The 20,282-nt window shown below is 43.2% G+C and overlaps 1 non-coding gene and 1 pseudogene across 1 annotated transcript; both read left to right on the top strand.

Annotated features, from left to right (window-relative positions):
• The first annotated feature begins 1,599 nt into the window (after positions 1 to 1,599).
• On the top strand, positions 1,600 to 1,760 carry LOC144501019 (U2 spliceosomal RNA; annotated as a pseudogene).
• Positions 1,761 to 12,171: 10,411 nt separating this feature from the next.
• Positions 12,172 to 12,354, top strand: LOC144501095 (U2 spliceosomal RNA). Its single transcript, XR_013499062.1, has one exon. It is a non-coding gene; the product is annotated as a U2 spliceosomal RNA (small nuclear RNA).
• The last annotated feature ends 7,928 nt before the right edge of the window (positions 12,355 to 20,282 follow it).

Raw genomic sequence — 20,282 nt, forward strand, 5'->3', positions numbered from 1 at the left:
AATCGGGCCCTTAGTATCACAAGTAGGCCTGCATTAACACTGCAATGACGTTACTGTGAAAATCTGGCAGCCCGGCAAAACGTCCATTGACTTTCAGCTGGATGAGGCAATCCCAGTGGCGAACAGGGCCAGAAAATCCCACCCATAGTCTTCTGCATCCAAATTTGAAAACCCATTTCCATACACTCCCCATTGAAGAGGTAACCATAAGAGAAAATGCTGGAAAATCTCAGCAGGAGAGAATCTCAGTGAAGAGGTACATTGTTGAGGAGAGATGTCGGGACCCTTATAATATCCAAGTTGTTCGAGTCTGACTAACACTTATTAAAAAGGCTATCTGGAAAACAGTAATATTCTCTAATGGTTCCTTTCCTTCAGGCCTATTCAACTGTCTGTCTCAACCTGAAGTGAGAGTGATCATCCAAAGAGTACTCCTGATCTGGAATAGTCCCAGAAAGGGGTGAGGATTGTAATTGAATTCCATCAGTGAGCCCTACCATTTTAAAATTCTTTGTAGGTAAGAAATACAGGTAAAACCTGTCTGCACCTTGTTTTATGATGATTAAAATCATTATGTTCTTTTATTGCTGGTTTTGGAGTGAGCATTGAGTGAAATTTGAACCTGTCCACCATCTACAAGGCACAAGCCAGGAGTGTGATGGAATACTCCCCACTTACCTGGATGGGTGCATCTCAAGAAGCTCGACACCATCCAGGACAAAGCAACCCGCCTGATTGGCACCACATCTACAAACATCCACTCTCTCCACTACCAACGCTCAGTAGCAGCAGTGTGTACTATCTACAAGATGCACCGCAGCAATTCACCAAAGATGCTTAGACAGCACCTTCCAAACCCACAACCACTTCCATCTAGAAGGACAAGGGCAGCAGATACATGGGAACACCACCACCTACAAGTTCCCCTCCAAGCCACTCACCATCCTGACTTAGAAATATATCGCCGTTCCTTCGCAGTTGTTGGTTCAAAATCCTAAAATTCCCTCCCTAATGGCATTATGGGTCAACCAACAGCATGTGGACTGCAACAATTCAAGAAGGCAGCTCAAGGGCAACTAGGAATGGGCAATAAATGCTGGCCAGCCAGTGACGCCCATGTCCCATGAATGAATAAATAAAATGAGCTACTATTTCACTATCTCCTGTTTTGCGCTATCAACAAACAATCATGAATTTTTTGGAATGCACAAATACATAACAGAATATTACACCTAGACAAATGTTGTTTTTGAAATATTTGCCTTCTTTAATTTAGGACATTTTTATTGTATTAATAATCATTTGAAAGCTGCTGATTATAACAACAACTTGTATTTATCTAGTGCCAGTGACAAAGTATTATCTCACAAATTGCTTCACAGGTGTATTATCAAACAAAACCTGACATTGAAACACATAAGGAGAGATTAAGTGAGGTGACCAAAAACTTGGTCAAAGAAGTTGGTTTTAAGGAGCATGTTAAAGAAGGCAAAAGAGGAAGAGAAGAGAGGTTTAGGGAAGGAATTCCAGAAATCAGAGCTCAGAGCTCAGCAGTTGAAGTCATTGCTGCCAATGGTGAAGCAATTAAGATTGGAGATTATCGCTTCTTGGCCTTTTGGCTAAGATCAAGTGTAGTATGGATTGGATGCTGCGCTTGGTTGAGGTCATTGGGTTGCATTTAAGCTTCATATTCATATGAAGCAATTTTTAAAAGCGGCATCTCGGCCTTTTGGCTAAGATGCAAATGAGATCAAACCTTGGAGGAGGAAACCTCCCCCTCCTCCAATCAGCTTGGCTCATGTAGATCAGGCCCAAGACAGGTGTGTAGTCCCTGTCTTGTCAGCTTGGATCGGAAATGTCTCAACTTGTTGAGACTCTGAATTGGACTTGATTTGATTGAATTGGAAAAGTATTTTAAAAAATTAAGATTGGAGATTATCCTTTTGGCTAAGATCAAGTGTGGCCTGCCAATGCTGCACTTGGTCGTGGCCATTGGGTTGCATTTAAGCTTCATTTTCATATGAAGCAATTTTTAAAAGCGGCATCTCGGCCTTTTGGCAAAGATGCAAATGAGCTCAAACCTTGGAGGTGAAGACCTCCGCCTACTCCAATCAGCTTGGTTCATGTAGGTCAGGCCCAAGACAGGGTAAAGGCTCGCATACCCTGTCTTGTCAGCTTGGATTCCGGAAATGCCTCAACTTGTTGAGACTCTGAATTAGACTTGATTTGATTGAATTGGAAAAGTTTTTTTTTTAAAATCAAGATTGGAGATTATCACACGGCCAGAATTAGTGAAGCACCGATATCTCATAGTATCACAGGGCTGGAGAAGATGTCAGAGTAAGAAGTTTAACAACACCAGGTTAAAGTCCAACAGGTTTATTTGGTAGCAAAAGCCACACAAGCTTTCGGAGCTCCAAGCCCCTTCTTCAGGTATCTCCACGAGACAGGGAGGGACAAGGCCATGGAGAGATTTGAAAGCTGGGATGAGAATTTAAAAATGTTTTGCTTAACAAGGAGTCAGTGTAAGTCAATGAGCAGAGAGATGATGGGTGAATGCAATTTAAGAATGTGGGCTGTTGAGTATTGGATGACGTCAGGTTTATGGAGGCTAAGAGACTGGAGTGAATGCATTAGAATGGAATGATCAAATCTAAAGGCAACAAAGGCACGGAAGAGACCTTCTCCAGCAGCTGAGCTACGGCAAAGTCGAGTGATATTATGGACATATTCTGGTACTGATGTTACAAGACTTGTTGAGCATTTCCAGCATTTTCCGTTTTTATAGAAAGTAGGTGGGCTTAGTAATGACACAGATATGTGTCTGAAACTTATCTCAAAGGGTCAAATATAACACCAAGGTTGCGAACAATGAGCAGAGCGAGCAATGTTCTTGGTTTTCTCGTGTTATGCTGATGAACAGATGCCTCGCTGCTTTTAATTGGTCTCATGATCAGCAGCTGGTCAGCCATCTCTGTTGATGAATGAGTTGCTATAAAGTGCCAGAAATCCTCAAGCGATCTTCACTGAGGTAAAAATTTCATTTCACCGACGTGTAGACAATATCATGTTTTGAAATGTAATTCTCCACCTTTAATAAAGTAAGGGATCACTACTTTATTTCCTTGTGCTAATTCGGAGACATTATTTGTCCTTTGGAGATGCAAATCACCAATCGTACTTTAGCGTTCTCCTGTAACGGTACACCTCACGACCTTTTGAAGTATTCTTTCCGCAGGCTACGAGCCTTGTGTGGATTTTTTTTCTCGTACCACTTTCTCTCTCCTCTCTTCCCCCTTCAGCAAGGAGAGAGTTGTGTTTCAGGTTTAACCCTCATCGGTCTAATTAATGCTCTTTAGGACACGTATTTCATTTCTACGATCTGCACAAAACACTGGCGTTTAATATATGCTTAAAAATGTGAAGTAAAACAACTACTTGATATAATGGCAATCCAGTAATGTCACTGTAATTGTGCCAAAACGTGAGAGAAGGGGGGGAAGAAAATCGAGTTCAACGTGCCTCTTAACAACAGTGGTGACTTCTTACAATTCCTTTAACCGATTTCAGCACTGGAAAGTGATAAACGAGAATGAATAGCAAAGGGTTTCTTATCCTAGGCATATGACTTAACTCCCGCTGTGTCAATCCATTGGCTGGGAGATCAAAGTAACAATAGTAGCCTGAACCTGCCACTATCAGAAGCTTTGCACACACTTCTACTTTCACTCGCAGCACCATCCTTTCTGCCTGCACCGCAAAGTAATCAACAGCAAAGGACCCACAGCACCATAGAAAGTCAGCATGTTTGGAACATTTTATTCTGAATTAAATGAACAATTATGGGGAGATTACTAGCCGCTATTTAAATGTTTCAGACGCAAATCCGATTAAGGTGCGTTCTATTCAAGCAAGCAATGTTAGGGATTTAAACGTAATTTCCTTTCAGATCATTGGTTGCAGGCGGATTTGAAAGCCCAGAGATAGAGTAAATGCAATGTTGGAAGTATTTACAATAATACATGTAGTCATCTGGGACAAGCAACCTGAAACATTTTTTTTGGGCTGCACTGTTATAATACTTGATATCAGAGCCAGGGAGTTTTAAATGCTACATAATGTAATTTAAATTAACTCAACGCCGAAAACCTCCAACCTTGTCAAAGGCTGGGAATCTCCGATGCCGCTGCAGTGAATGGGGTTTTGGCTGAGCGCCAAATTCATTGATTCGATTTATTATTGTCACATGTATTGGTATACAATGTAAAATATTGTTTCTTGCGTGCACCATACAGACAAAGCATACCGTTCATAGAGTATATAGAGGAGAAGGCAAGGAGACCATGCAGAGTATCGTGTTACAGTCACAGCTTGAGTGTAGAGAAATTAATATAAGGTTGGTCCATTCAAAAGTCTGATGGCAGCAGGGAAGAAGCTGTTCTTGAGTCAGTTGGTATGTGACCTCAGGTTTTTGCACCTTTTTCTCAATAAAAAAACATGGAAGAGAGAATGTGCGGGGTGCATGGAGTCCTTGATTATGTTGGCTGCTTTTCTGAGGCAGCGGGAAGTGTAGACGGGGTCAATAGATGGGAGGCTGGTTTGTGTGATGGACTGGGCTACATTCACAACCCTTTGTAGTTTCTTGTGGTCTTGGTCAGAGCAGGAGCCATACCAAGCTGTAATACATCCAGAAAGAATGCTTTCTATGGTGCATCTGTAAAAATGGTGAGAGTCATAGCAGACATGCCAAATTTCCTTAGCCTCCTGAGAAAGTAGAGGCATTAATGGGCTTTCTTAACTATAGGGGGTGGCACAGTGGTTAGCACTGCTGCCTCAAAGCGCCTGGGTTTGATTCCCGCTTGGGTCCCTGTCTGTGTGGAGTCTGCACGTTCTCCCCGTGTCTGCATAGGTTTCCTCTGGGTCCTCTGGTTTCCTCCCACAGTATGAAAGACGTGCTGGTTAGGTGCATTGGCCATGCTAAATTCTTCCTCAGTGAACCTGAACAGGCGCCAAAATGTGGAGACCAGGAGATTTTCACAGTAACTTCATTGCAGTGTTAATGTAAGCCTACTTGTGACACTAATAAATAAACTTTAAACTATAGTGTCAGCATGAAGGGACCAGGACAGGCTGTTGGTGATCTGAACACCGAGGAACTTGAAACTCTCGACCAGTTCCACTTCATTCCTGTTGATGTAGACAGGGGCATTCCTCCACTACGCTTCCTGAAGTTGATGACTTCTTGCTGGCAGTGGGGCAGGAACAGACAAAATTGGAGAAACCCACCCAAAAGATTGACAATATTCCAGTTATATCTGAAAGCATTTTGTTGCTACCTAATGCTGCTTATTATTCCTTTAAAACATATTCTTTAGAGTGAATTGAATGTAGTGATTGTTTGCTGCTGGCTTTCAACTGGTTTTTGAATGAAAATCAAAGGTTTAGGAAATTATAAGATCCCTTTATCAGTTTCATGAGTGTTAAGAAACATTAGCCTTTAGAAGTTATTAACCACTGCTCATAGTATCTGCAACAGATAAAGAAACTACTTCCACACAACTGAAGAAACAAAAATGCTGATAAAATAAACATGAATCGTTATGTGCCATATGTTCATGATTGGAAAAGTAGAATACATTATGCATCTTGAAGTTTACTCCAAGTAATAACATTCTGCAGCTAATCATAAAAATAAATTATAATAGTTGGTACTCGCATAAAAGAGCAATGTTATTATGGAAACATGTATTAAAAGGCACTCTGTCAGTTTTAAAAATGGAACAAGCCACAACACAGCGCATTGGCATTTCCATCTTCTCATTATGGTTTGTAGTACTGAACCTCTGTTTTTTGTTAAACCCCTTATGGAAACTCATTTGTAAAATGTTGCAGCAGGTGGAGAATATGCTGTAGTGAAATGCACCTACAGGTGGACATTCTCAATTGGACCTGGCTTGAAAACCCATCCTGCCAATTATGAGCTATTTTTCAGGAGTAGTTTGTTTTAATCCTCAGAGGGCACTGGAAGAATTTCCCTCCTTCCCACCCCTGGCATGCCATCCAGCACCTCCCACCACCCCTATCTGACTCCCTGTCCACCAACAACCAATACATAAAGAGGTTCAATTTTGTCTCAGGCAGTAGTGCAAAATGGGTTGGATGGAATCAATTGTCGGTTACATGCAGTGCCTGATAATTAATTCTGTTGACTGCAATGGAACTGAATATCACTTGCTACATGACAACAGTTGACTAGTCCAATACCGTCTGTTTTGTGCCACCCCCACCTGAGATAAGTTCTCACCCCAAGACCTTTCTGTTTATTCAAAGAATTCTGCATGCTTTATAACTGCATATCAATATAGGAAAATATGATGTGAACATATTTCTGTTGCATCATTTTGTAAACTTTCTTAAATGAACCTTTCAGTTGGCAGTAATCATTACATAACTGAAGGATAATGGTCTGAAAGGCAACCTGGTAAGGAACAAATGTCTTTTGCATCCAAGTTTGGAGACTGCTTCCTCTTGTGTACTGTGGCTTGCCATATTATGGGCAGCACAGTGGTTAGCAGTGCTGCCTCTCAGCGCCAGGGACCTGGGTTCGATTCCTGGCTTGGGTCACTGGCTGTGTGGAGTTTGCACGTTCTCCTTGTGTCTGCGTGGGTTTCCTCCGGGTGCTCCTGTTTCCTCCCACAGTCCAAAGATGTGCAGGTTAGGTGGATTGGCCATGCTAAATTGCCTCTCAGTGTCAGGGGAACTAGCTAGGGTAAATACACAGGGTTGTGGGGATAGGGCCTGGGTGGGATTATGGTCGGTGCAGACTCGATGGGCCAAATGGCCTCCTCCTGCACTATAGGATTCTATGATTCTATATTCATGTGACTACTGAGGCCATCTTACCTAAGACAAAGGCTTACATACCAGATGGAACATTCTGTCAAGAGGTTGCAGCTTAAAATTAAGTGAATTTTGATACTTGCAAGAGAGCCAGCAGCTGCAGCAAACAGCAGAGAATAATTAAAACTTCAGTCTGCAGCTTTGTACAGGACATTGACTGCTGGGTAAGTCAGCCTGGCTCCGAATATTTCAGGATTGGCTTCCATGGAGTTGAAGGTAGATTTGGGAATCAATTGGAAATTCTTCAAGTCTCAAGGGCAGAATTATGAACTGCTATGGAATTAAACAAGAAACCTGACCAAATAAGAGTATCAACTCTGTTATCAATAATGGGGAAAGATCAAGCTGTATTGCACTCTGGACCTCACTGAGAGCAGAACAAGTCTTGGGAGATTTTAGAAGCCTTGAAGTCCCAACTTAAACCCTCTGGTAATGTTATTTATGAACACCACATGTTCAAACCAGAGCTCAGGAAGAGGGGAGGATACTGATTAATATCTGATTGCATTATGACATCTAGCTTAATCTAATGAATTTGAGCAACTGAAGGATGATCTGATCAGGTACAGGATTGCCTTGAAAATACACCTCCTCTGAAGAAAGCTATTGATATCTGCAGAAGCTCTCGGGTGGTTAATTATTAGTTAAACAATATTGGTGGAGAACTGATGAGCCTTGAAATATGCCGAGAGGCGGTTCAGGCCTTTTAAGCACCAGACAATAGAGAAAAGGAAGTACCAGAAGGAGAGCCAGCAGAAAGATCAATGCCAGAGTATTGGATGTAAATATTGTGGACAACACTATATCATGAACACATTGATTAGTTAGGTGGAATATAGGTAATAGATTGAATTCATACCTAAGTAGGACATATTGCCTTAGAATTGAATAAATTGTTATTAAACAAGGCAAATGCATTACCCACTGAGCCTTTGCTCACACAGAGACATCTTTGAATCTGATACATCAGATGGAACTTTTCCAAACCCTTTGATGCTGGTAGAGGTTGCAAAAGACATATACCACAGCGCAGGAATATTCCAGAAAAAACATAGAATGTAGATCAGACAAATATTCTAAATGACTTATTTTTTTAAGAAAATAAATGTTAAAAGGGTATCACAACGTATCACAACTTTGTCTGCAAAAGGGCACACTGATGTGTTTTTATTTTAAAAGAAGGATTCATCACACATTAGTTTTAGATGGTATGGAACATCTCCTTAAATCATTATCGATTAATTTAAAATCATTAACCAACTTAATCGGGATATTGCACATCACTCTTACAACTTTTGCTGATCTTAAAACAAAGAAAGACGGTGACCTTTTGATGACCTCATCATGGATGAAGAAATGTTAAGTTGGCAATGCAATCAAGTTTAAACCCCTTTTTAAAGAACACATTATAAAAATAAGAAACAAGTATAAGTATTTGGAGGCATTGCTACTGAAAGATATTACAAACAATTATTGGCCAGATAAATGTTTACATAAGGCAATCCTCAACAATTAAATAATTATCAATAATATGTATGATACAACCTTATCAAAAGGGGAGGTGTTTACACACAGGTAACACCCATTGCTGCAAAATATTATGTAATTTAATTCCATAAACTATAAGATTAACTCTGTCAATTAAGACAGAGGCTGCTGAAGAACTGGATGTTTAAACTGAGTTGAAAATCTGGGATTTCCAACTCATTAGATAGATAAAACACACAGGGGTTTAAAGTTAACACTTTGTTTTACAGGGCAGCACAGTGACAGTGATTAGCACTGCTGCCTCAGAGTGCCAGGGACCTGGGTTCGATTCCTGTCTTGGGTCACTGTCTGTATGGAGTTTGCAAATTCTCCCCATATCTGTGTCAATTTCCTCCCACAGTCCAAAAGACGTGCTGGTTAGGTGTATTGGCAATGATAATTCTCCCTCAGTGTACCCAAATAGGCGCCGGAGTGTGGCAATGAGGGGATTTTCACAGTAAGTTCATTGCAGTGTCAATGTAAGCCTACTTGTGACACTAATACTTAAATACTTGATGGATATTCTAAGACATCTTAGTCTGTAGCATAGTAAGAGTCATTTTTAATACTGGATTCTATATTAGAGCTAAAATTATGTTTTCCACCTTTCAATAATTATTGTTTTGATGTATTTATCTACTTGAAGGGTATTGCAGGTTCTGATTCTTTAATAAATTTGCAAATAAGTAAAGTATATTGTCTCACATAGTATACTGTGCGCAGCTTTAAGAACCTCCTCTCTTGTACAATCCATTGTGGGGAGGTACAGTTTTCTGAAGAGTCACCCCACAGATCCTTATAATATCTCAGTAATTATTACCTAGTTGAGAATTATTAAAACAACTGCTAGGAAGAAGGTAATATTTTGTGATGATTATCTTTCTTATGGGTGGTGGGGGGTAGTTCAGTTGCTTGGACCTAAAACAAGTGTCTGCAGAAATGTCTATTTGAAACTCAAGGGAAGTTGATTGTCAAGAAAGTGCTCCTGACCTGTGATTGCTCTAAAAGGGGGTTAAGGTGATAATCCACATCAATCCTACACAAAGGAAAAGGAAGCATGTCCAGCATGGGGAAAGCAGCGCTCTAACTGCAAGAAGCGGAACCACTTTACATGCAAGTGTACAGATGGAAAGAAGGAAAGCAAGCCTATGCTTGTCTCTGCTCTTAAGTGTCTGCAAATTATTTAATTTGCAAAGATATCATTTGTAAGGGAAGCAAATGTGCATCACCAATATGCTGTTGAGAGCTGCACACCCTGGGTGGCACAGTGGTTAGCACTGCTGCCTCACATCGCCAGGGACCCAGGTTCAATTCTGGCCTCGGATCACTGCCTGTGTGGAGTCTGCACATTTTTCCCGTGTCTGCGTGGGTTTCCTCCCACACTCCAAAGATGTGCAGGTTAGATTGGCCATGGTAAATTGACCCTAGAGTCAGGGGAATTAGCAGGGTAAATATGTGGGGTTATGGGAATAGGGCATGGGTGGGATTGTGTTTGGTACGGACCCAATGGGCCGAATGGCCTCCTTTCTGCACTAGGGATTCAATGATTCTGAATCAACAAGAAGCAACAGCATGCATTCTTTGGCATTTCCCAACCCATCAAAGGCGTTAAATCCGATGGGAGAGCATTTTGCTTAGTTTGCTTGATTTGAACAACAAGATGCAACCCTCCAAGTTCTGCAAGAAATAGTGATTAAAGGGTGAATTTAAACCATCAAGATCATTCCTGTCACTATAAAAGAGTGTTGGGTATACAGACTTGCATGAGGAATCACTGATTGACTTCCCTGTAGGACTCGTTGGGGATTGGTAATTAACCAACTAGGTGGAGTTCGTATACCGAGCCCTGTATAAAGCAGACCCCTGAGTAGGTCCATTATTCCACAGTCCCGATCAAGTCTTGTTGTTGGGAGAATTCCGGCCCCTTGTATCGTTCCAATTGCAGACACAGGTGCAATCGGAAAAGCTGCCCCTTCACAGCAGACTGCTCAAGAGTTTTTCCAACTGAGCAAGGAACTGAATGACCATCCATCCCAGAAGTCAATTGCTCCACACAAATGCAAGAATCAGCAGCAACAATTACCATAGCAACAACAGTTCCCAGAGAGGCAACATCAGCCCAGGAACCAGCAAACACTAGGCTAATAATCAGCAATGATCCCCATGTGTACAATTAAACAGGGCCCAGGAGTAAGGGGTGCAAATTGTATTTAACAGTGTGGCCGAGAGGGGCCCAGGTCCTCCATGTTTATATAAGAACTTGATGACCTGCATTATCGTGAGCTCTTATTTTTTGTTACCTCCTGCTTATTTCCTCAGTCAATGATTAGTGAATGGGTACAAGGGCCAGAGCACCGCAGAGAGGGTGGGAGATCTGGGCTTGATTAGTACGATGCTTCAGCTCTTCATTGGTCTGGGGTACTATCCAACAATTGAACACTTGCATAGGATTGGTTGGGTTGGTGCGAGTGTGTACGGGCACGCATGCAGCAAGTGGAGGCGTTAAAGCGATGGATTCAGCATGAGGCACTGGGAAAACAAAATGTAACCATGAGTCTACATATCTGGTTAATTCTTTTAGGCTTTAATTAATTGTTGTGTATGCCAAGAACTCGAGCAGTTTCTGCAATTTACAAAGTGATCAAATTTGATTCAGTATTGGTCTTTCACATTCCTTACCTATTTAGGCCTACAAAATGAAACTTGCTGTTACATTCAAATAGCACCCAGCATATTCCAAGCAATTTAAATTATATTTTGAAATTATGGAAGATTTTCTTTAAATAAATTAATTGGAAAGCACTCTACAGTGCTTTTTGACTGATCTGGGCACCCAGCTCTTGGAGGGTAACTGTTGATTGTGTTTGAATGGACTTCAATTCAAAACCTGCAACTTGAGAGCCCTCACTGGAACAGTTCCCAGCACTAAATAAATACAGCTCTATGTTTAAAAGGAAGCGATCCTTGGGTGATTGCTGCTGTTTTATTGTACATGCGGATGGTTTGTGCTATTGGAGCATTTATTGAACCTAAGCAGTGGAACCCAGACCATTGTTTTATGGATAGAAATACATTGCATTCCTTTCAGAAGCTGTGTCATAGTTAGTCAGAAAATTCATAACATGTCTAATTTATCCAATGTCTTATCAGTTCGGCTCTTTGTGATGGAAAGCTCAGCTCGTGGTTGAATAGGACACTGAGATTGCAATTTGGTTTTGTGTGAGACAATGAGCGAGCTGGAACGCTGGTGTTTCAACATACCCAACTGGAGGACGTTACAGCTTCTTTAAGACTGGATCTCAGATGAGGAGGTTGGCAGCACAGCAGGAGGTGAAGGTGGATCGGCCATGCTAAATTGCCCCTTAGTGCCCCAAGATGTGTTGATGGATTAGCCATGGGCAATGTGTGGGGTTACAAGAATAGGGTGGGGGAGAGGGCCTGGCCTTTAACAATTAATTAAAGCCTAAAAGAATTAACCAGATATGTAGACTCATACTTTTCCAATTCAATCAAATCAAATCCAATTCAGAGTCTCAACAAGTTGAGACATTTCAGATCCAGGCTGACAAGACAGGGCGGGAGACCAAAACCACCCTGTCCTGGGCCTGATCTACATGAGCCAAGCTGATTGGAGAAGGGGGAGGTTCCTCCTCCAAAATTTGAGCTCATTTGCATCTTAACCAAAAGGCCGAGATGCCGCTTTAAAAAATTGCTTTTGTTTTCCCAGTGCCTCATGCTGTATCCATCGCTTCTCGGCCTTTTGGCTAAGATCAAGTGTAGTATGGTCGGCCGCACTTGGTTGAGGTCATTAGGTTACACTGAAGTTTCATATGAAGCAATTTTTTAAAGCGGCATCTCGGCCTTTTGGCTAAGGTGCAAATGAGCTCAAGTCTTGGAGGAGGAACCTCCCCCTTCTCCAATCAGCTTGGCTCATGTAGATCAGGCCCAGGACAGGGTGGTTTGGTCGCTCGGCCTGTCTTGTCAGCCTGGATCTGAAATGCCTCAACTTGTTGAGACTCTGAATTGGATTTGATTTGATTGAATTGGAAAAGTATTTTTTTTTTAAAAAATAGGGTGGGGGAGAGGGCCTGGGTAAGATATTCTGTCAGAGAGTCAGTGCAGACTCGATGGGTCCAATAGCCTCTTCTGCACAGTAGGGATTCTATGAGGTGGGGGTATGGTGAGATTTGGGTTAGCTTAATCAACATACATGTGGAGGCAGGCATGTATAGGGGTGGGAAGAGAAGCCATTGCTCGAGAGGTTGTGGCCATGATCAAATTGGTAAAACTGGGATCAAGAGAGGGAAATCTCACTGAGCTGGGTGGCAGCAAAAATGATTTAGAGAAAGAATGTATTGGTGGGGCCATGTCAGAAGTTGCAAGAAGATACAGGCCAGATACACACCTTAGTCACAGTCACAAAGGATGTCATTGTGACGTGCCTAGAATGTGTTTCAGTGAGGTGGATGTGGTGGAATCCTGACTGGAGAGATTTGAAAATGGATTTGCAGGAAGGATGGGCACTGGAGCCAGCAACATGTTCAGAGGACGTTGGAGATAGAGCGGTAATTTGCAAGGACAGAGGGAATGAGAGTGGTTTTCTTTAGGGGAGAAGATTAGAATGTGGAAGGGACAATACTTGAAGACAGTGAAATTTTAAACTATTTCAGCTAGCAGTTAAAGGAGGTTGGGTGGTTGGCAGTTTAGTGAGAGTGGGGGTGAATTGAGTGCAAAATTCAGACAGTTATTCCAAATCGATATAAAACACCAGTTTGCCCCACCCACAGTACTGCATCCAATTCTGGGCATCCCACTTCAGGAAGGATGTGAAGATTTTGGAGAGGCTATAGCAGAGATTTACTAGAGTGGTTCCAGGGATGAGGCATCATAGCTACAGATGCGGGGGTTGTTCTCCTTTTGAGAAGAAAAGGCTTTGAGGAGATTTGATATATATATATTAATGAATTAAGCGTCTAGATAGAGAAAATAAAGAGAAACTGTTCCCAACAGCTGAAGGGTTCATAGAATCCCTACAGTGCAGAAGGAGGCCATTTGGCTCATCAAGTCTTTACTGACCTCAATCCCACGCAGGTTCTATTCCCGCAACTCCATATATTTACTCTACTAATCCCCCTGACGCTAGAGTCAATTTAGCATGGCCAATCAACCAAACCCCCTCATCTTTGGATTGTGGGAGGAAACCGGAGCATCCGGAGGAAACCCACGCAGGCACGGGGAGAACGTGCAAACTCCACACAGACAGTAACCCGAGGATGGACTTGAACCCGGGGTCCCTGATGTTGTGAGGCAGCAGTGCTAACCACTGTGTCCTGTGCCACCCATGAGAACCAGAGGACACAAATTTTAAAGAACAGAGGCAAGATGGGGAGACATTTCTTTTTTGCAATGAATGGTTGGAAAGCTCTTCCTGACCAGGTGGTGGAAACAGATTCAGTAGAAGTTTTTGAAACGGAATTGGGTAAGCATATAAAAGGAGAAAAAAGTTACAGGGATATGGAGAAAGAGTGGGACCAGTTCACCCGGAAACAGGAGAAGCAGCACTGTGGAAATAGTCAAAGATATTCCCATTCTCCCAGTTTTGTTTTTCAGATTGTAGCAGCATTAAGAATGGCCTGGCAAACTGAAGTATTCATTAAAAAGGTAGAACAGTATAAGTATATTGGAATTCAGTAGCAGAAAGATGCTCCAGTTCAAAAAGGTACACCTCAGCAATAACAGCTTTAAATATGACCAGGTCCATTCTGCAGCCGCATGCCTATTTCATGTGGGTAAGATGAGTGGCAGTGGTGCACACTAACTCAATATTGGCTCAGCACTCATTTTAATAATTATACAATGCTAACGAGGATTATTTGCAGTGTGATATCTCTGAGTAGAATTCAAGGCTGGTATTTATTACTACTTCACATTCTTTAAATCACGAAACTAATAAAAAAAGAAGTAATCATTAGCAAAGATTTATTTATTGAACGCAGATGGGAATGGATGAACAGTTACAATTGTTTGTAGGTTCTGGAGCCCAAGAGGTCAATCCACTTATCAGTGAAGTACATAACTGGATTGTACTAAACAGCTGAGACACAATCATTAATGGAAGGTTCTGAGTAAGCTGTGAATAAGGGATATCGGGGGGGCGGATTTTCAACTGCATTCCCCCATCCTGAAAATGGGAGACTGACAGGGAAAAATCAAGCTGGCATCTTGGACAACCCTTTGATGACCAGTCATCCAGACTCGCAACGTTGGCTCTATTCTCTCCCCACAGATGCTGTCAGACCTGCTGAGATTTTCCAGCATTTTCTGTTTTTGTTTCAGATTCCAGCATCCGCAGTGTTTTGCTTTTACCTTTTGATGCTCTGATTCAATATTCAGGCAGGGTTTGAAATAAACACCTAGCATTATTCTCACCCCAAAACAGGCTGTGTAAATATGCAAAATGTAGGTCCTATGCCGGTCGTAGGAATCCAATTGCTATTTTGATGAACAAACGAGGGGAGGGCACACTCCACAAACTTGACCCAGTTGTACCAGATGGGAATTTTGATGAGAGCCACAACGCGAAAATGCACCTATCCCACTCACGACCACTCACTAAAAGGCTTGACTTAAATAAAAACAGAAAATGCTGGAAAATCTCAGCAGGTCTGACAGAATCTGAGAGAAAATAGAGCCGACGCTTTGAGTCAAGATGACCCTTCGCCAGAACTCAAGGCTTGACATGCCACCTGGCCAACTTTGCAGCCTCCCAAGAATGATTGAAATGCCATGCAGCTTCTACGTGGCACACTCATCCCACTGAACCTTAACATGATTCGGCTCTCCCCAGGTGGCTTTGCAGTGGGTGGGGGAAGGGCTGCCCTTTTTTTTGGAAGACTTTTTTAACGCAGACTTTATGAATGCCCAGAGTGCGTAAGCTTGAAACTGATGTCCTTATCCAGGAGTAAAATATTATTTCTAATGTCATAAGAATGATTTCCAGTCACTGATCGTGCCAATATTCAATCAGCTGGTGCAGCACTTTTAGAAAAATCAGGCTGAAGTAATCCAGGTGCAAAAGAAGGAAAATCTATCCAATTGTTAATAAGTATGATCTATGTTGCGAGCAGTTCCAGGTGGTATTTATAGTCAAATATGGCAAAGATGTAAGATTGAAAAGACACAATTGGGAGTGATCTATTTAGACTGATGCACGGAGCAATCAGAATCTCATCATCTTCCAGGTAACCTTCATTGTTGTAGAGTTTGCTACATCAGAAGATCACAGTGTAAGATAGTGAAAGTATTAGATTGATTGGTGTGCCAATGATGCTGTAATCAGGTTAGAGCAATTTCACAATTCCCGAGGGCCAGTCTCTGTCAGAATGTACTCGTTGTTTAAACTACTTGTGTCATCTGCACTATCAGCAAATATAGGTATGGTCGCCCAGACAAAAGTACAAAAGAGAACAACAGTGATTATTCCTGATTAATTCCCTTGATATCCGAGGTAAACTATGGTTATTGAATGAGCTCTTCTAAATGCTGAATTATGTTGGTACTGACAGAATTCCGATGCCTTCAGGGACAGTAATGTTGCGATGTGTTACGCTATATCATTTTCACAAGGAGCAACATAACACTTAATCTGCGTAATTGCCAGATGACTTGTATCATGCTTGAGACAGATCCAGATATAATTGACATATTTTGTAAACACTAATAGCCATTAGGCATTTCCTCATGAGGAAAACTGTTATGATGAATTGATCCTGGCATTCTTTTCTATATAGTCAGAAATCTTATGGTAGAGTTATTTATATCATAAAGGTTAGTCTTTTACCTTTAGATGTTAATTTACACAGCAAAGAGAATCACTCCTACAACAAAATGTAACTTTTTGCAATCGTTTTTGGACCCCTCTTAATATTGGCAAAGTCTAAAGTCCAGAGTTTTGCTCCTAGGTCAGGTGTGCAGAGATGGAGATGGGACTTGGGGGGAAAAAGTAACACAGTGATTAGCACTGCTACTTCACAGCTCCAGGGTCCCGGGTTCGATTCCTGGCTCGGGTCACTGTCTGTGTGGAGTTTGCACATTCTCCTCGGGTCTGCGTGGGTTTCCTCCGGGTGCTCCGGTTTCCTCCCACAGTCCAAAGATGTGCGGGTTAGGTTGATTGGCCAGGTTAAAAATTGCCCCTTAGAGCACTGGGATGCGTAGATTAGAGGGATTAGCAGGTAAATATGTGGGAGTGGGGCCTGGGTGGGATTGTGGTCGGTGCAGACTCGATGGGCCGAATGGCCTCCTTCTGCACTGTAGGGTTTCTATGATTTCTATGATTTCTATGATTTCAATGATGCCTCACAGCACCAGGGACCCAGGTTCAATTCCGGCCTCAGGACACTGTCTGTGTGGAGTTTGCACGTTCTCCCCGTGTCTGCGTGGGTTTCCTCTGGGTGCTCTTGTTCCCTCCCACACTCCAAATATCATAGAATGCCTACTGTGCCAAAGGAGGCCATTCAGCCCATCAAGTCGGTGCCGACCACAATCCCACCCCAGCCCTATTCCCGTAACACCACACATTTACCCTGCTAATCCCCCTGACACTAGGGTCAATTTAGCATGGCCAATCAACCTAACCTGCACACCTTTGGACTGTGGGAGGAAACCGGAGCACCCAGAGGAAACCCATGCAGACACTGGGAGAAAGTGCAGATTCTGCACAGACAGTGAACCAAGCCGGGAATCGAACCCAGGTTCCTGGCACTGAGGCAGCAAGGTTAACCACTGTGCCACTGTGCTACCCTGGTGTCACCCAGATGTGCCAATTTAGGTTGATTTTCCATGCTAAATTGTCCCTGAGTGTCAGGAGGGTTATAAGGATAATACGTGGGGTTATAGGGACAGGGCCTGGGTGGGATTGTTGTCAGTACAGGCTTGATGAGCCAAATGGCCGCCTTCTGCACTAACGGGATTCTATGGATTCCAAGAATTCCCTGTTCCACGAATCTGACCTCTTAAAAAGACGTGCCCAAATTTCCAATTTTTCGGTCCAGGGTTTGGGTTAGAAGAGGAGTCAGGGCAGATGAACTCAGAAGTAGAAGGTAGATGGAGGCAGGCCCAGTGCAGGTCAGACAACTCTGGTGCAGTTAAAAAGTGGGCCTTTAGAAAGGCCCACTACCTGGTCCAGAAATTATGCAGCTGTTATGTGCTAAAGTGGTCGGATCACTTCAACAGCAAAAGACAAAGGAATGAAAAGATTGTGTGACACACTGCTCAGAGAAGCATTTGTTTAGAATACATAACAACAGTCACATCATTAGCTGCCAAGACTCAGTGGGTGGATGAATGATGTACAGTGTCATGCTCATTATTCCATCCATTTGCCACCTTGTTGCCCATTTATCAGCCTGCATCCACAGCGTTGACTCTTGACCAGCACCCTCACAGCTGCAATGTCATGACTAAGAGGGGGGAATCCAGTAGGGCTGTCAGGGGTCACGGAGTGGAGATGCCGGCGTTGGACTGGGGTGAACACAGTAAGAGTTTTAACAACATCAGGTTAAAGTCCAACAGGTTTATTTGGTAGCAAATGCCATTAGCTTTCGGAGCGCTGCTCCTTCGTCAGATGGAGTGGATATCTCCATCTGACGAAGATATCTACTCCATCTGACGAAGGAGCAGCGCTCCGAAAGCTAATGGCATTTTCTACCAAATAAACCTGTTGGACTTTAACCTGATGTTGTTAAAACTCTTACAGGGGTCATGGAGCACCACGTATAATCTTAGAGCTACAGCCATGACATACATGGCACCAAGCATTTGCACAAAACAGTTTTCTCCAGGAAAACCTCACCAACAATCATTGATGATGTGGTGAAAATGGTGAGTGTATACAAGCATACAAAAGTGAATGAGAACTCTGTAACCTGAATGGCTCATGATAGAATATCACATAGAGGAGGCCTCGGGGGAAAGGATGGGTTCAGCTTCCCCACACTTTTCTGATCAGTGCTTTCATGTTTTCATAGAATCCCTACAATGCAGAAGGAGGCCATTTGGCCCATGGAGGCCGCATTGATCCTCCAACAAAGCATCTTACCCAGGCCCTATCCCCGTAACCCCACATATTTATCTCGCTAATCCCCCTAACCTACACATTTTGGGACACTAAGGAGCAATTTAGCATGGCCAATCAAACGAACCCCCACATAGGGCGGCACGGTAGCACAGTGGTTAGCACTGCTGCTTCACAGCTCCAGGGTCCCGGGTTCGATTCCCGGCTCGGGTCACTGTCTGTGTGGAGTTTGCACATTCTCCTCGTGTCTGCGTGGGTTTCCTCCGGGTGCTCCGGTTTCCTCCCACAGTCCAAAGATGTGCGGGTTAGGTTGATTGGCCAGGTTAAAAATTGCCCCTTAGAGTCCTGAGATGCGTAGGTTAGTGGGATTAGCGGGTAAATATGTGGGGGTAGGGCCTGGGTGGGATTGTAGTCGGTGCAGACTCGATGGGCCGAATGGCCTCCTTCTGCACTGTAGGGTTTCTATGATTTCTATGATTTCTTTGGACTGTGGGAGGAAACCGGACCACCCAAAGGAAATCCAGGAAGACACTGGAAGAATGTGCAAATTCCATACAGTCACCCAAGGCTGGAATTGAACCCAGGTTCTTTGCACTGAGGCAGCAATGCTAACCATTGTGCCACCGTGCCGCCCTCCTGGGAGAGGTCCAGAAGAGGATACCTTTGGCTACAGCAATGCCCCTGCAGAACCACAAAGACCTGGATTCAAATAGCGGCTGCAGTGAGCACAGCCAGAGATCATCAGTGCTCATGGATTCAGTGCAGAAAAAGACTCAATGACCAGCTGTGTTCCAGCAAGGTCAGCAACTTGCATCAGAACTCCTAGGGAAGGGTCCTATCGGCTTTCTGCTGCTGAGCTGTGAGATCTAGCACATTTCTCTGCTTCAGCACTGAAGCTTGCATGTGTACACAGCTCATATAGGTGCAAACTTAACACACGTGAATGAATATTGTGATGCACAAGCACAGCGAAGAGCAATATCCCTCCATACACTATACATCAGGCAAACATACATTCATGTTATCTTTGTAGTTGGAAAGGAGGAAGAATGCCACAAAGATGGCCTGGACTGGGGGTTGGGTCAGAGACACAGACGGCCATTGAGACTGCCAGGAAGCCTGAACCTCTGTCTGTTGGTGATGATGAATCACCATTAGCAAGGGGATACAGGGGATGTTGAAATCATGGTAGAGCATTTAGAGAATCAGTGGAAAATATGTGTGGAAAACTGATCGACTTTCCTGAGGCAGTGGGAGGTGTTACACTGCGATTGGAGGAATCCATCGTGGTCATGAGCTCCATACTGTTCTGAGGGCCAACGGCATGAACTGACCATGAGAGATTGGCCACTCTTTTATGGAGAGATACATGCAACAACACTCAGGGTGGATGCAAGAGCAACATCTCAGTCAAGAAAAGATGCAAATCTCCCTCAGTGACCAGGATCAGTCTGCTCAGAGTATTGGCGCTGTCAACCATGGAATTCACAAGGGGCAGCATACCTTCATCAGGACAACCATATTGTTGACACACCAGTTGCTGGAATACGTAACAGCAGTCATGTCATTAGCTGCCAAGATTCGGTGGGTGGATGAATGATGAATACTGCCGTGCTCATAATTCCATCCATTTGCCGCCTTGCTGCCCATTTATCAGTCTGCACCCACAGAGTTGACCCTTGACCAGGATCCTCACAGCTGCAATGTCATGACAAAAAAGTGTGACTAAGAGGGAGAAGGCCAGTAGGACTATTGACGAATGCCTCACCTAGAGCACTAACGG

Source organism: Mustelus asterias, chromosome 11 (assembly GCF_964213995.1).
Source record: "Mustelus asterias chromosome 11, sMusAst1.hap1.1, whole genome shotgun sequence".
NCBI classification, from domain to species: Eukaryota; Metazoa; Chordata; class Chondrichthyes; order Carcharhiniformes; family Triakidae; genus Mustelus; species Mustelus asterias.